The sequence below is a fragment of the Hemicordylus capensis genome, chromosome 5, assembly GCF_027244095.1.
Source record: "Hemicordylus capensis ecotype Gifberg chromosome 5, rHemCap1.1.pri, whole genome shotgun sequence".
Taxonomy (NCBI): Eukaryota; Metazoa; Chordata; class Lepidosauria; order Squamata; family Cordylidae; genus Hemicordylus; species Hemicordylus capensis.
In genome coordinates, this window is record NC_069661.1 from 94472000 (window position 1) to 94486743 (window position 14744).

The following is a 14744-nucleotide window of genomic DNA, read 5'->3' on the forward strand; positions in this document are numbered from 1 at the left end:
TGCAGCCTAACCCAGGCTAGGGATGCCCAGCCCGGGTTAGGCTGAGTGTAGGAACCACTGGGATTGGGCCCAATCCCAACGCAGAAGTGCCACCTAGCCCCACTATTTATCCCTTCTGTTAGCCAAGCTTAAGGGAGCGAGCGCTCCCTTGCCCCCAGCTACTTGCTTGTGTGCAAGCACGGGCTGTTTCCAGCCCAGCTGTACACACAGATGGGCACCTAGAGCACGCGTCTCTTGAGGGAATCCCCCAATGCATCGTGCATGTTGTGCGGTGCATTGTGGGATTCATAGAGACCAGGACAATGAGTTTCTGCCTCAGATCGATCCTCCCTGCTCCATGCTGCATGGAGCAGGGCTGACTGTGTGGGAGCACACTGCACACTCCCACCAACAGAACAATGATCATCAGGGGGAAAGAAAGGCTTGGGAAGCCTTCCACCTGCCTGCCTGCCCGCTCATCCAGTAGGCCTCATTGTTTCTATGCAGGGCCATCTTGCTTATATTAGATATATCAGACATAAAAGCTGTGAAAATGGCCTTTATTACTCTCAGTCTTTTCATATTAAAAAAATCTGCAGCAGCTGGACAGTCCAAACAGTCATCACAGTCAGCATATGAGAAGTAGGGAATCTGAGAGGAGAGAAAGAACAACTTAGTAAGCAAAATCTGGAGAAGCCTATTTTGTTTGAAAATACCAAATGAGGACCAATGATTGCCAAGGAAAATATCAAGAATTTAAAGAGAGAAAGAACACCAGCAAGCCATGAATAGAAGACTTTTTCTTCAATATGGGTAGCGGAAGTCCTTTGAGATGAGAAGCCACATAGGATCCTATTTTCAACACAAAATCAACACGGTATTTCAGCAAAGAAATTTTATTTTGGAGAGCACAGCATTGCTTCCGTAAGGTAATATCAGCATATTAGAAGTATACTTTTTCCCTGAATGCTTTTCTCTTAATATGCCAGTACAAGCTTCCTTTTATCGCTTCAACTGCTAGCTCGCAAGGGTCAGTAAAAGTTTCCTTTTTGGTTTGATCATGCAATAATTGCCCCCACTCGAGTTTCTTCATAGTGCATTATAATTATGAATTATATCTAATTTTATTTTTCCTAGAGAAATTCCTTTGCTGCCCATTTCATATGTGTACCTTTACCAAAAAACAACAACAACAAAAACCCCAAATGAATATCAGATTATTTTGTTGGGCACTCTAGAAGAATCTATTTCTTCTGATAGGCAGCAGGATATCAATATACAATTTCTGTGCTAACTCTTTTTCTTGTGCATAACCAAGGAGAGAAATTGGAGGGAGATTGGGCTCAGCTGCCACACTGATACCTATTTTGTTTTTGTTGTGTGAATTAATGCATGATTTGCAGTAAGAGGTCATTCCCACAACAGTTGATGGGCTGTGGGCGGGGGGGGGGGCAGGCCTACCTCTCCACATACACTAATGCAGTCTCCTTTTACCCATGCTGCTCACCCGCCCACATATTCCATGCTGCAGTGAGCAATGTGGTCATTTGGAGGCCAGGGGAAAGAGTAGGGATATGCGAGCCAGCTCTCAGAGCTCATCATGACCCAGGCCACACAAATGGCTAGGGCGCATACATGGCAGCCTCCAAAATGGCCACCGCGATGACAGAGGGCCGAAACGGCCCTAAAACAGGCCAAAACTGCCCATAGAAGACTGGGGGAGGCCAGCAGGGGGAGGGGGAACCTCCAGAGAGCCCCCCAGAGGCTGTCAGGCTTGCCAGTGAGCTTTTAAAAAATTAACTGGCCCCGAGCTAGCCCAGGGGTTTGGCTCAAGGTTGAGCCCTCGAGCCGGCCCAATTCAATGGCGAACCAGCTCGATCTTGAGCTGGTTTGCACATTCCTAGAGGCTGCTTCTCAGTCACTCTATGCCAGCATCTCTGTGGGTGGATGTGGCGCTCTTGCAACAAGCTGAGAATAAACTACCAAGGTTGGTTCGGACACAACACACGTGATGAATTGAAGTGTGGTTAAAACAAATGAGCTAACTGCTGGGGTTTGTGAATATTTAGCAAAGTGCCAAGGAAGCTACCACTCGAGTTACAGAGTGTGGCGCTTAGCTGTTGCAGCTATTTAAAAAACACACATGGAGATCACTGTAGAGTCTAAACTAAATTAGTTTATTGGTGAAGTACATTGAGATAGGAAAGACCTAATTCTATCTATCAGCTACATAATGAATGGGTAGAAAGAGAGAGAGAGAGATTTCCATCTTCTCTCTAGGAGGAAAGGAAGAGGACTGAGTCACTACAGGAAGTACCTGAGGAGTCAAAGCAGGGTTCATAGAATAGAGGCAAGCAGGGACAATTAAGGAGGCCCTCACTGACTACCTCTTCTCCCAGTGCCCTTAGTGGCCATTAGGATCGTCAGTGCAAAACATCAATGCATTGGAATTCCATCTCCAACACCAACTACAACTGTAAAGAGGTCAGTTGGGCTAAACTGAACTTCAGTTGAATTTCAGAGGCAAGTTTGGAAACAAACTTGAAGAAACAAACTGAGAATGCTGAAATTCAATTGAGCTTCTGTGTTATGTCTGAACTGGTCCTATATGTGAGGCTGTAGTTGCCTGCCTCATAACTGTAGAGTGTAAGTCTCTCTGTGTGTGCGTGTCTGTGTGCATGCACACACGCATACACACTCACTCTCATCATGTGACAACTGGGTGAGTGAGTGAACCTGCTCCAAAATGTACTACAGAAATGGGAAACTTCAGTAAAAAGATCCTCTTTGCTTCCTGTTGAGATGGGGAATGTGTTGCAGAAGTGAAACAAATGATGACTACTATAATATGTGGAATTAACTATGCATGTTTGGTGCAAAACAAGCAGTCAAAACCAGTGATAAAAGATGAAATGATCAGTGGCTGTTGATTAGCTGTTCAAATTTTCATCTGGAAAAGCTTTAAGGCTCAATCTCCAGCTGCATTATGAGGGTAATAATAGTGGCTTCCCCTAACAGTTAGTTATTGACATAACTGCATGCAGTGTTCTTTGACAACTTAAGATAAATAGTATATAGATATTCTTTTTGAGATTTGTTTATTATAGAATGATATAAAAATTTAAAAATATATTAGAAGAGCTCCTGTTAAAATGCATGGGTAGTTTTCCAGAAGCTGTAGTTAGTTAGGAGGCAAGTCAGAGCCCCAGGTGAAGTGGATCAGGCATTTTAACATCTGTACATAATGGTCAATTCCATTATAAATCTATTAAAGCTAACTCACCAAAAAGACATATATGAGTACCATTAAAACTCAACCACTCTTGTAGTGAGTACTCTTATTCAGGAAGTTTAAGGTCATCTGTGGTACAATGTAAGCATAAATTAAAGTGCCTGTTCTATTTCTAGTGCATTGCTAAAATAAACTCTCCATTTTCAGCTGTATTCAAGACTTAAGCACCAAAGTTATATCTATGTACATAAAATGTCTGTTGTGGGTTTAGGATATTTTTCTTATGCAGCCCAACTACTTAATGAACAGTCAATGAAATGGAACTCATATCTGGGATTCTTTAAACAACATGGCCTTAGGCCAGATAAAGTTGATTACCCTAAGCTGTACGTGAAGCTTGCCTTGTAACACAGTGCTCAGGGAGGGAGAAGTGATGTTTGCTTCTCTCCCCTTGCTGCAAAAGCCTCTTTTATGTCCAGGAATATGTCAATAGGGCAGCCCACAAGGACATATTCCTTGATGTAAAAAAAAGGGGGGGGCTCATATGGGGAGAAGCAAAAACTACTTCCCCCTCCCCGAGTGCTGCATTGTGATCAAGGCTTGCACACTTAGTTTCCTTGCACACTTAGCCAGCCACAACAGGACACTTGTGCAGCAACTTAAAACAGGATCAGCATAGTCACGCAGAACTACTTTCATCTGAAACAATGAAAGTACCACTGTGCAACTGCTTGGCAATCAGGGCTGCCAACCACATGCAGAGCAAGGCTCCCTAATGCCAGTATTCCATTGCACAGAATGTTGGCCACTTAAGACAGCCATCACATGGAAATCATCCCTTTAGTTTATTTAAAATGCAACAAAATTTAGAGTCACTTTTACACTACGTGGGTAGTGTGGGCTGGGGAGAGTGTGCTGCCACTCCCTCATTAGTCCTTCCTAACTCACTATGGCAGTGGCGTATCGGGGGGAAACGGCACCCAGGGCAAGCTCTGGCCCTGAAATGGTGGCCCCCCACACCCCCCACCCCGGCCCCCACATACCTGTGCCAGCGCGGCGGCGCCCCAGGTGGCAGATCGCCAGCAGTGGCGGCGATTTGGCGGTGGCGGATGGAGGCGGGTCGCCCGCTGAGTGCGGCGGCAATGGCGGTGATTCAGTGGTGGCAGGCGGCAGCGGGTCGCCCGCTGAATCGCCGCCGCACGCCCGCCGCCACACTCGGCGGGCGATCCGGGGGGTGGCGGGGGATGCCACTTTTTGGCACACACCCCCCCACGTGACCCGCCGGGGTGGCGCCCAGGGCACGTGCCCTGCCTCCCCCCGCTATTGTTACGCCCCTGCACTATGGTAATGTTAGAATGATAGATTGTGATGTTTTGGGTTAATCAATTCTTTGGCCAGCTTTTGAATGTTGCTTTAGTTACTTTTATCCCTGTCCTGGAGTGGAGGTGGGGCTAACAAACCAACCAGCAGCAAGAGCACTGAAAGCATTCTGCACTTGCCACTCTGTAAAGAAAATCTATTTCATTAAACCATTAATATTCCTGATTCTACTCTACTGCCTTGTCCTTGCATGCTACAACTCTTTCCTCTGGATTCTACACTGGCAACAAGAGTGGCTAAGAATCCCTCCATAAACCACCCAACAAACAAAACTCCCTTCTCAATAACAGAAAGCAATAGAGAGAGGGAAAGACCTACAAGACTCAGAGGGGACAACTGGAAGGCAAGGGACAGAAACAAAAGCACACAAATCTAACCAGGTATTTCTGTCTTTCCCTCACTTGGAATTCTGAATTTCTCTTCATAGAAATAACATACTGTGTAACACAAGCTTTTTGTAGTAGCCTGCTTTGGAGTGCAGCAGCCATCTTTATCTAGTCTCTTAGGTCTGCCTGAAAGAGTGGAGTGCCAGCCATTTTGAATGCTTTTATTTTATTTTATTCAGTGGTACAGCATACTTTTCCAACAGTGACTGGGTCTTCTTCCAGTTTTAGGAGCTTCTGCCTTTGTTGTTATGAATATGCTTCCTGCTTTTCCAGAATTTGCTAATCACGGCTCCCACTCTACATTAGGACCTAAATGGAACTACTGGCTTGAAAGACTGGAAAATCTATTTCTTGTGATAAAAGAAAGTGACCCCACCACCAAGTGGGCAATACTGTTACATTTTGCAGGCAGTGAAGTTCACTACATTTTCAAAACCTTACCTGATACTGGAAATTGTGATTATTATGAAAAGGCAAAGCTAGCACTCACTAAGTATTTTAAGCCCTGCAAAAACATACACTTTGAGCTGTATATGTTCAGCTCATATGTATATGCCAAATGTATATGCATATGTATATGCCAAAAGGAAGCAGAAAGTACTGATGCATATTATACCTGTCTTCATCACCTTGCACTGTCCTGTGCGTTCACAAACACAGACGATGAGATAAGGGCACAGGTAATACAAGGCTGTTCCTTAGCCAAACTCCAGCAACAAATTCTACGTGAACCCCAGATGACTCTCACCAAAATATTGGACACTGCTCTAGCAAGGTTGAGCAAGGCAGCCATACCCCACAAATGGAAAATGTACAAAAGCTTCAGAGACACCCCAGTGGCAAGCAGTCAACACTTTCTTGAGCTACCCATCCAACTTACACCATGCAGCATGTGCCTGAGCAGATGGCCAAAGAGGTTTGCTACAACTGTGGTGGATCTTAACCCCATAAGCGTGTTTGCCCTGCCAGGGGCACAACTTGCCATGCCTGTGGGGGGGGGGGGCCCACTATGCAAGGGTCTGCAGGTCCTCGCAGATCACCTCATATCCTTGCCAGCAGAATCATGGGCAAGCAAATGCTCTTCAGGCTGACCTTCCTGGGGAAGATAACTCATGCACCTATACTGTCTGTTCTCCATCCCCAACTGCTTCTGACCATAAGGGTCTGCCTCATCACTTTGTTTTCAGAGGATGACACAAACTTCATGTTTTAATTGAAACAGGTACAAATATAAATGTGATGGCCAAGTGTGACTATGATGCACTTCCTCAGAAACTGCTGCTGGTTCATTCAACCATGAAAGTGTACCCCTATGCAGCTCCAGCTCTGTTGCCTCTGTGTGGCATGTTCCAGGCACATTTTCTATCCAGGACATATCTGTTATACATCTCATGTGTGCTGCACCTAGTGGTGAAACCCTGATCACCTATGACGCAGCCAACACCTTTCATCACAATACTCCGGACTATGCTCCCTGATCCTCTTTCTTTAAACCTCCAACAGTATGAGCACATGTTTCAAGGCATCAGAAAGTTGAAAAGGAAGCAAGTAAAACTTCACATTGATGAAACAGTTCAACCAGTTGCCCTGTCACACAGACATATTATTTTCCATATTAGGAAACTGGTTGAAGAAGAGTTGAGACACTTGGAGGAACTTGATATCATTGAGCATATAAATGACCCTACCCCATGGGTCCCCACACCACCATAGCTGTTGCCCTAAAACCTAAACAGCCGGGCAAAGCACCTCCCCAATCGAGCCATCAGTTGGGAAAGACACATTACTCCCACTGTGAAAGATATCATTGCTGAACTTAATGGAACCCATTTTTTCTTCAAGCTTGATCTTACTGCTGGTTACCACCAACTTGAACTCCACCCTAATTCTAGATATATCACAACATCTTCAACTCATGTGGGTCTTCGCCACAACAAACACCTCGGTTTTAGCATTTCTTCTGCTGAGAAATATTTCAGAATACAATTCATGAAGTGCTAGCTGGACTCCCATGTGTGCTCAATGTCAGTGATGATATTTTGGTGTTTGGCAGCACAGAAAAGGAGAATGACTCCCATCTTACTGCAGTTTTACAGCATATGTAGGAAGAGAATCTGACTATTAACCAGAGCAAATGTGAATTTTAAAAAACCACCTTGGAGTTTTTTGGCTATATCTTTTCCAAAGATGATATCTCTGCTAACCTCCCAAAAGAAATGGCAATACACAACGCTGCTATACCCACTACCTCCACTGAAGTCCATAGTCGCTTGGGCCTTGCAAATTATTGTGGCAGATTCATCCCACAGCTTGCCACAATCTCAGCCTTTCAGGGATCTTTCAAAAAATGATCAACCATGGGAATGGCTGGCTGAACGTCAAGCTGTTTTCACAGAGCTCAAGAATGCCCTTGCAAGTGATGTTGTCATGTCATACTTTTACTCCAGTAAACAGACCGAACTTTTGGTGGATGCTGGCACTGTTGGCCTGGGTGCTGTCCTCACACAGGTAGATCAACATGGCCATATTGCTATGGTAGCAAAACTCTTTCACCCACAAAACAATGGTATTCTCAAACAGAGCAGGAGGCACTTGTAACTGCCTGGACATGTTTTCATTTTCACTTATACATTGATGGCTGTCCCTTCACAGCCATAACTCATCACAAGCCTCTGGAACCTATGCTCAACAATCCTTCCTTTCAACCAGTGTGTATTGAATGCTGGATGCTTAAATTGCAAGGATATAATTACAGGATCATCTATTGTTCAGTTAAAGATAATCCATCAGATTACTTTTCCAGACATCCTATCTCCAGCACAGCTTCTGATCATGTCAACTTTCTTCTCTCCCACACAGTTCCCAAAGCTTTTTCTTTGCAGGAGGGATGGAGCCACCATTGGGCCAACGGGTTCAAAGAACCCAGGCCATGCCCAATCAGGGGCCGCGCCTCGTGGCCCTGACATGCCCCTTGCATCTGACGTCAGATGCATTCGCAGCACAGCCAGGAGTGGCTATTGGGGATATCACAATTGGGGATATCACAATTGGGGATACTTCCCTGCTAAGGCAGGGAAGAGCCACTCCTGGCTGCACTGTGAAAGCAGTGCCAGCCTTAGTTTAGCTCCCGAAGGGGCCACATGGCCCCTTCGGGAGTTGAACTCCAACTTCCGAACAGATCCTCAAGGCTCCATTTCAGGAGCCAGACCATGCCTCCCCGTGTCTGACGTCAGATGCAGGGGTGTGGCTAGCCCCCATGTCTGATGTCAGACATGGGGGCGGGGTCAGCAGGGCCGCTGCCACAGCCACACACGGGCCACCAACGGTCAGGCTCCACGCCTGCTTTGCAGGAAATTAAGACTGCTATGTATGATGACTCTTGCCTCTAGATTGTCATGAAGACCATTGTAGTGGTGAATGGAAATGATTTAGCACATTTTATGTTTGCAGCACAAGTCACCATTCCATCTTTTGCCAATGTGTGCAATGAACTCACTGTCACAGACAATGATCTCTTCCTTTAGGGCACTTGATTGGCTATTCCACAGGCTCTATGGAGCCGTGCCATTGATTTGGCTCGTGAACATCACCAAGATGTAATGAAAACCAAAGCGTTGTTAAGAGAGAAAGTGTAGTTTCCTGGAATTGATGCCCTTGCTGAACTATGTGTGCAATCTTGATCTCTGTGCCAGGCTGTCAATCCAAGTTCTCCTCTTCCTCCCCCACCATGGGTAGAGGTCAGTGTTAATTTTTGTGATATCCCCAATAGTGTGCATCTGTTGCTTACCATTGATGATTATAGCCATTTTCCAGAGCTGAGAATGCTCAGCAGTACTTCAGCTAATACTGTAATCCCCAAATTGGATACAATTTTCTCTTCGTATGGCATACTAACCGTTCTCAAAAGTGACAATGGACCTCCTTTTCAAATAGCTCAATTTGCTGGCTATCTAGGCTTCAAACATTGAAAAATCATGCCATACCAGCCGCAGGCCAATGAGGAAGTTGAGAGGTTCATGAGGACACTCAAGAAAGTTCTCTAGGGCATTTTCCACACTGGCCGCTGCAATGTTGCCAAAGCATTTCTGTTGAGTAGCCGTCCAGATTGCCCTCAGTGTTGCCACATTATAGCATGGGTGCAGGTTACACTCCCCATGCCTGGATTCGCATCATTTTGATGCGATTCCACCTCAAAACGCTATTAATATGTTGCTTGAAACTAGCTGTATTTTTCCGTGGTAGGGAGGCTTGATATGGACTTCCGGTGTTGCAGCGTGTGGCAGTATGGACTGCTTTTTTTCTATTCCATACCAAGGGTTTTTTCCCTTGCTTCTTCCTGCCTCAAGTGCTCAGGGCTTATAACAGGGGGGTAGAGTCGGTGGGTGCTGCACACAGTAGGGAGGGTGGTATTCTCCCTTCCACCCCCACTGCAGGGTGAGGTGCTGCTTACGAGGGCTAGGGGGAAGAGTTTTTCTTCCTCCTCCAGGATTTCTCTGCTCTCTGCCCTCGACTATCCCTACCCTTTTTTCTTTTTTAAAAAAATCGGGGGCGGGGGGGGGGTTGCACAAAGATGCAAAGGTATATTTGCTGATGGTTCTAGCTGCTTATCCCAAAGGCATTGTGCACAGTAATTGTGCCCCCCACCCACATCTTCAGACTGCTCACCTCCTCTTTGCATCCATCCTCCCTCCCTCTCCACCATTGTATTTTTTAAACAGAAGGATCATCTTTGCTTGTCTTGGCTAGCCTGCATTGACAAAAAGCTCCTACCCCCTTGTGCTAGTGCACCGAGAAGTTGTTGTTGTTGTTGTTTTTAAAAAGGCCCACCGCATCAACATCCCCCTATCCCTTTGAAAGCCCCATTGGCCAGAGATAGAGAGGAGGGGGGCAGTAGATGCGCTCTGTAGATGGAGTATGGAAGCCCCCTGCCTGGAAAAACCGCTGCAGTAATCAGACAGATTACGTGAGAATCACTGTGCTCCCGGTTTCAAACCACTGCCTCACTCTATTACACTATGCAACACTTTAAGTGTTGCAAATCTCCTAGTATGTAAAATGCCCAGCAGAGCGTGCCAAACTGAAACAAGAATTAATTCCTTTCCTCTGCAGCTACATATCCACTTCCCACTGCTCTACCAGTGTGTAGGGGTGTGCACATATCGATTTTTTCATTTTGATTTGTACCCGAATTGAAACACCCCTGATTTGTTTTGGGCCCAAATCTGACACCCCCTGCTGAATCACCCCTGATTCAATTTGTACCTGAATTTTTTTGAATCTGAATCTGAATAGATTCAGATTATAAAAGGGTCCCAGGGCAAAAAGATGGGGGGGGGGTTAGTGTCCAATGGGTGGAAGCTACCATCCAAATTTCAAAGAAATTGGGCAAAGGGCTGGTTTTTTTAATGAATTTTTGAAGTTTACATGTCTTTAAGATTTTTTCCATACGGAATAATGGGGATTTCAGCAGCCTTAGTTAGAACTCCCGGGGGTGGTGACACCAGGGTGGCCCAGGGTGGGTTGTGGTGGGTGGTAGTCCCCAATGGGTGCAAGGACTTACCACCCAGATTTCAGAGTGATTGGACAAAGGGCTAATTTTTAAAGAACTTTTGAAGTTTGCATATCTTTGGGGCAGATTCAGGGCAGAAAGGGGGTTTCTGGGGCAGAAGAGTGGGTCAGGCGGTAGTGCCCCAATGGGTGCCTGCTACCACCCACATTTCAAAGGAACTGGGCAAAGGGTTGATTTTAAAAGAATTAATCAAGTTTGACCATCTCTAAGCTTTCCCCCATAGGGAATAATGAGGGTTTCAGCAGCCCCATAACTGCACTTGGGGGGCACTGGGGTGGCCCAGAGCAAGTGGTGGCATAGTGCACATAGGGTGCCAACCACCCCCATACCCACAAGCCCATGGGGTACTAGTTTTTGTTGTTTCTGCGGTATTCTGAGTCTACACTCTGGTAGCAGATGAGAGTGAATTCATAACAAGAAAACCCAGTACCCCATGGGCTTGTGGGTATGGGGGTGGTTGGCACCCTATATGCACTATGCACCCTTTGCCCAATTCCTTTGGAATCTGGATGGTGGCAGGCACCCATTGGGGCACTACCACCCGACCCACTCTTCTGCCTCCGAAGCCCCTTTTCTGCCCTGAATCTGCCCCAAAGACGTGCAAACTTCAGAAATTCTTTTAAAATCAGCCCTTTGCCCAATCACTCTGAAATCTGAGTGGTAGCAGGCACCCATTGGGGCACTACCACCACCTCCACACTCTTCTGCCCCCGAAGCCCTTTTTCTGTACCGAATCTGAGCCAAAGACGCGCAAACTTCAGAAATTCTTTAAAAATCACCCCTTTGCCCAATTCATTTGGAATCTAGGTGGTAGCCCGACCCACTGTGGCACTCCTAGGAGGCACTCACAGGCAGAAATGGGCACTGTCTGTCCCCATTGTCCCATAGGGTGGATGAAGCACACATCATCATCAACAACAACAACAACAGTAGAGCTTTGCAAAGAACAAGGTTTCCAAAGGCCACACACATCAACTGTGTCACTCACCACATCCATTGTGTCCCACCATCTCCCCCCAGAAATGCAATTGATCTACACACACAGTGTGAAACAACAACAATGAAATGCACTACCACACACGCCACCTCCCAGTGCAGGGTAACAGCAGCAGCCAGCAACAAGCAAGCAAGTTAGTGTGATATCACAGATGCAGCAGATTAAGACAGCAAACTAGGGCCAACAACAACAGCATCAAATGTACCTTGCCCTCCCTCCCCCAAGCATTTTTCATCCACAAGCAACAGACACAGATACGTCTGTAGCACCCGGCCATAAAAGCGGGTTAAGTAAGGAAGGGTGCAAAAAACAACATTCTGCCATTGAAACAGCGAGGTTTGCACCCCCTCCCATCAACACAAGTAGAAGAGTGATTATGACAACAATGGCACACAATTTCTGGCACATTTTTTAACATTTCTGGCTGCTATCCCAGGCAGGCAGTGATTCTCAGTCTCAAGGGGGAGAAAAAAGAATTCTTCTCAGGATTCAATAAAAAAGCAATGCAGCAGAGATAAATTTTAATCCATTCCCAGGCTGGTAGCCACACTAGCCAGCAGGGGCAGGCAGGCAGGTGGGCAATCTGGGCTCAGGCTGGCAAGGCAGAAGGCAATGGGCACAGGGGCAATGGCATGGTGGCAAGCAAAGCAAAGTTCTCCCTCTCTCTCTCTCTCTCCTCCTCCTCCTCCTGTAAGTATGAGGCAGAACAATGCAGAATGGTGGCTGGCAGGCTGATGCCTCTTTAAATCCAAATGAATGTATGAATGAATCAGTCCTTGAATTCCCTCCCACCCTTGCCCCATCTTTGACTGGCCAGTGTGGGGTCAGAAGTGGTAAGAGCCAAAAGAGCCAATCGGGAACTAGGAGGGAATCATCAGGCAATCAGCCCATGCTTTTGTTCACTTTGCTGAAGGTGGGAAATTCAAATAGACATCAAACACAGAATGGAGACTGACTCAGAGATCGCCACAAAATGGAGGTCTGAAACAACAAATCTTTTGGAGCCGAAACAGGGGCAATCTATTTTGTCAATGGAACTTTCGGAAGATGCAAAGAGGCAATTTGTTTTGTTGACAAATCACCTGAAATGGTCTGATTCGGCTAAAAATCGTTTTGTACCCAAATTGTTTCGCACATCTCTACCAGTGTGGCACATCTCTACCAGTGTGGTACCCTTATGTTTGGCAGACAAGTTTGGACAAAGCTGTCTCAACTTGACATCTATGTTGGGACATGTTTTATGTCAATGTGGTGAACATGCAAAGTGTATGATGAAACAGTATACTGATCAACGCAAGCGAGCCACTATACTACCATTGAAAGTGGGTGACATGGTTCTACTGAAAAACCTTTGACCTTGGAACAAACTGTCACTGACCTTTTTATCCTGCACCATATCAAATAACGCAGATAAAAGGTACCATTATCACAGCCCAGCAGGGTAATCATAAAGGCACAAAAAAAGTGTCTCACTTCAAACCAATGCAGAGCACACAGACAGACTTCAAGCTTAGATGGTCGTGACTTCATGCCCAGCGACAATGTCATCCCAACAGCTCTCCTGATCCACCAGTGTGATCATGAGCAGTGCCATTCACGTTACCTGCAAAAGATCAATCGTCGAGCTCCAAGCTTTTTGCAGGACTATACTACAAGCAGTAGCTGGTCATGAATCTGTGGACAAACTTTTGATCTGTGTTCTTGTTTTATGTGTATGGTTTAGTGTTCTAGATTTGTTCCAAATTTTGTTAGTATTTTGATGGGACTGGTCTTTTTGTTTGTGGGGGAAAGGAGGGATGTGGTGCTTTTGATTAATCAATTTCTTGACCCCGGCCAGCTTTTGAATGTTGCTTTATTTACTTTTATCCCAGCCTGGAGTGGAGGTGGGGCTAACAAACCAACCAGCAGCAAGAGCACTGAAAGCATTCTGCACTTGCCACTCTGTAAAGAAAATCTATTTCATTAAACCATTAATATTCCTGATTCTACTCTACTGCCTTGTCCTTGCATACTACAACTCTTTCCTCTGGATTCTACATAGATATCATGTCAGAGGGCAGGGTTGGCTGCCTCATGGTGCCTGCTTGTTATGCTGGAAGAGAGTGCACAGGGGCTGTGAGCCAGAGGGAGTGGTGAAAGTGGAGGAAGCCCACAGTGCTATAGCCAGGAGTGGTGCATATTGGTCCCAGCACAAGACCAGAGCATGCTCTGCTGAACCCTTGCTGTATAAAGCAGCAAGGAGCACCTGCTCTGCCCTTGTCCTGGGTCATGCCACTCCTTGCTATAGCAGTTCAGACTGCCTCCACTTTCACCTGTCCCTGTGTCTCACTGCCACTGCCACTGTAATGTCCCTTCTGGTACTGGGGAAAGTATACAGCAGCAGAAGACAGGGGCCAGTGCACCAGGACCAGTGCACAGGGGTCAGTGAGGGGTAAGAGCAACAATGCAAGTGCCAGTCTGACTGGGAGGAGAAGGCTGCATCAGAACTGGGCTCACCCAGAGGGCAGGGCCAGCAATGGTGGTGGTGAGGAGGTGGTGGTGATGAAGGTGGTGGTGAGGGGTGGTGAAGATAATTGAGCGGATGGGATCAAAGAAACTGGGGCCCCCAGCTCCTGAGGCCCCCCCAGGTCCACCCCTCCCTATTTTTCTTCATTATCTCCCTCACTCTGAGGAGCCGCCAGGAAGAGAGGCAAACACAGGCCCCCTCTCCCCTAGCTACACCCCTGGTGAGGAGGCTGTGTTGTGATTTGCCTTGAGTAGTGAGAAGTGGCTAGCCAGTCCTCTGCTCCAGCCGTCAAAAGGAATTCTCAAAAAATATAGTTGCCTGCAAAATTTAGAATTCCTGGCTGTGAGCCCAAGGTTCTAAGATCAGGGCCAGCTAGTGCAGACTCACTAATGTCATGTGCTGACAACTGCACCCCTTCTCAATGTCTCTCAGTGCAATGGATGCTTCACTGTTTTCAATGTGGCATGCAGGTACTGAATTTTTAAGCCAGTGGTATGTATCTGACGTTTTTTGGCAAGGGTAGGGAAAAGCAGGAATGGTACAAAACTTATATATTGAGGGAAACGAGTCTCAAGGTGTTTCAAGGTTGAAACCTTCTTAATCAGGGGGAAATCCTCATGAATCAGAATACAAAGCTTCTCTCAAACTATTCTATGTAGTGGCAAGGGTGCCACGAGCCATATCCAAAGTAAGGG